Consider the following 3,402-nt stretch of genomic DNA (forward strand, 5'->3'; position numbering starts at 1 on the left):
GCCCCCATAGGACTGGATTAGGCCCTCTGGATACTGAAGACAGTTGTTTGGCTGGAACTGTTTGGGGGGCACCCAGGCAGGGGAATTGGGATCTGTCCCTCGTTAATGGGCAGGCTTATGACACCTTGCATAGCCTTGGTGCAGTGGGAAGGGGCTTCGACCTGCCTATGTTCAGTGTGCTGGGCTCTGCTGTCTCCCCATGGGAGACCTTGATTTTGGGGATGTGGGGATGTGGGGTAGCTTGGCAAAAAGGTCTGGAGGGTGGGAGGAGGGAAGAGGGGGGATCTGTGGATAGTAAGTGGAGTGAGTAGAAAATTTCTTAATAAAGAAAAATGAAAGAAAAAAGAAGAAAAAAAGAAACCCCATTGATAAATGCACATCTAAAAGAAACAAAGCAGTATCTGTGAGAGGTGTTTCCATATCCTGATCCCAGCAGCGTTGTTCATCAGGATATTAGTACCACCAAAGTGCTCATAAGTGGGGAAGTATATCCATACAGTGGATATTAGTCAGCCATCAAAAGAATGACACATTGTAACATGTAGAGCATGCATGAACGTTGAGGTACTCATGCACAGTGAACTAAGCCAGTCTCAGAAGATAAGTATTACATGGCTTCTTCTGTGTGGTACTTAGCAGTCCCACTTACAGAAACACCAGTACAATGGCAGTTTCCAAGGGCTAGGTTCTGGGAAGATGGGGACTTGTCGAATGAGTATAGACTTTACCTGACAGTATGAAAAAACCTCTTCACAAACTTAGCTTGCGTAGAGATGGGCAGTACAACAAGAATGTATTCAATACAACTGAGTGGTGCCAGGATCGTGGCCAAGGTGTTAGCTTTATGTCCAGAACAGTTATTACAATTTTAAAAACTGGCCTTTCCACTGTATGATCATTACTTTTATAGTAGTTCTTAGAAAAATGTTCATAGACTCAGCTGTGTCATGAAACACAAGCAACCAGAACACAAGCAGTCAGAAAAATATCCACTGGCATCTTAATGGCAAAACAAAGGACAGGCCTCCCCATTGTTCTCACTCAAGAAATGGACTTTACAGCGACTCTGCAGCTTTCAGAGAAGTCATCAGAATTACTACTGTCTTGTACAAGCTGGACTTGAATCCCTCATCCATGAATATTTAAATGGATGCATAATCGTGATGATGAAGATAATGTATTGTAATGTTCTCTTTAGTGCTTGTTATAGGCTAGATGTTGGTTAAGCACTTCACATAGATTATGCCATTTCATGTGGCTCATTTGCTCTGCACTGGAGGAGCTTTTAAATTCTCTACTCGTATTGTCCCATCTAACATTCTTTAACTGGAAAATGGGATTCCGTCCTTCTTTGGTAGGTGGGAATTTGACATGCAGAGAGATTGATGGACTTACTGGAGGTTGCATACCTAGAAGGCAGAAGACTGGATACAGAGCAGGGATGGGACACATCAGAGCTGTGACACAGCAGGGGTAAGACATAGCAGGGGTGGGACACATAAGGGGTGGGACATAGCAGGGAGGGACATAAGGGATGGGACATAGCAGGGGTGGGACACATAAGGGGTGGGACACAGAGCAGGGATGGGATAGAGCAAAGGTGGACACAGAGCAGGGGTGGACACAGAACAGAGGTGGGACACGGAGCAGGCTTGGGACACAGAACAGGGTTGAGACACAGAGCAGGGGTGGGACACAGAGCAGGGTGGGACACAGAGCAGGGATGGGACACAGAGCAGTGGTGGGACACAGAGCAGGGGTGGGACACAGAGCAGGGTGGGACACAGAGCAGGGTGGGACACAGAGCAGGGATGGGACACAGAGCAGTGGTGGGACACAGAGCAGGGGTAGACACAGAGCAGGGGTGGGACACAGAGCAGGGGTAGACACAGAGCAGGGGTGGACACAGAGCAGTGGTGGGACACAGAGCAGGGGTGGACACAGAGCAGGGGTAGAACACAGAGCAGAGGTAGGACACAGAGCACGGTTGAGACACAGAGCAGGGTTGGGAAACAGAGCAGGGATGGGACACAGAGCAGTGGTGGGACACAGAGCAGGGGTAGACACAGAGCAGGGGTGGACACAGAGCAGTGGTGGGACACAGAGCAGGGGTAGACACAGAGCAGGGGTGGGACACAGAGCAGGGGTGGGACACAGAGCAGGGGTGGACACAGAGCAAGGGTGGGACACAGAGCAGGGGTGGACACAGAGCAGGGGTGGACACAGAGCAGGGGTGGGACACAGAGCAGGGGTGGACACAGAGCAGGGGTGGGACACAGAGCAGGGGTGGACACAGAGCACGGTTGAGACACAGAGCAGGGTTGGGACACAGAGCAGGGTGGGACACAGAGCAGGGATGGGACACAGAGCAGTGGTGGGACACAGAGCAGGGGTGGACACAGAGCAGGGGTGGGACACAGAGCAGGGGTGGACACAGAGCAGGGGTGGACACAGAACAGAGGTGGGACACAGAGCAGGCTTGGGACACAGAACAGGGTTGAGACACAGAGCAGGGGTGGACACAGAGCAGGGGTGGGACACAGAGCAGGGGTGGACACAGAGCAGGGGTGGGACACAGAGCAGGGGTGGGACACAGAGCAGGGTGGGACACAGAGCAGGGTGGGACACAGAGCAGGGATGGGACACAGAGCAGTGGTGGGACACAGAGCAGGGGTGGGACACAGAGCAGGGTGGGACACAGAGCAGGGATGGGACACAGAGCAGGGTGGGACACAGAGCAGGGGTGGGACACAGAGCAGGGTGGGACACAGAGCAGGGGTGGACACAGAGCAGGGGTGGGACACAGAGCAGGGGTGGGACACAGAGCAGGGGTGGACACAGAGCAGGGGTAGGACACAGAGCAGGGGTGGGACACAGAGCAGGGGTGGGACACAGAGCCGGGGTGGGACACAGAGCAGGGGTGGACACAGAGCAGGGGTGGGACACAGAGCAGGGGTGGGACACAGAGCAGGGGTGGACACAGAGCAGGGGTAGGACACAGAGCAGGGGTGGGACACAGAGCAGGGGTGGGACACAGAGCCGGGGTGGGACACAGAGCAGGGGTAGAACACAGAGCAGAGGTAGGACACAGAGCACGGTTGAGACACAGAGCAGGGGTGGGACACAGAGCCGGGGTGGGACACAGAGCAGGGGTGGACACAGAGCAGGGGTGGGACACAGAGCAGGGGTGGGACACAGAGCAGGGGTGGACACAGAACAGAGGTGGGACACAGCCAGGGGTAGGACACAGAGCAGGGGTAGGACACAGAGCACGGTTGGGACACAGAGCAGGGTTGGGACACAGAAAAGGGTTGGAACACAGAGCAGGGGTGGACACAGCAAATCCATGTTGGCAGCATCTTCAGTAGACTCAGCCAGTGGCTCCCCACATTGCCTGGGGCA

Source organism: Peromyscus eremicus, chromosome 1 (genome assembly GCF_949786415.1).
Source record: "Peromyscus eremicus chromosome 1, PerEre_H2_v1, whole genome shotgun sequence".
Lineage (NCBI taxonomy): Eukaryota > Metazoa > Chordata > Mammalia > Rodentia > Cricetidae > Peromyscus > Peromyscus eremicus.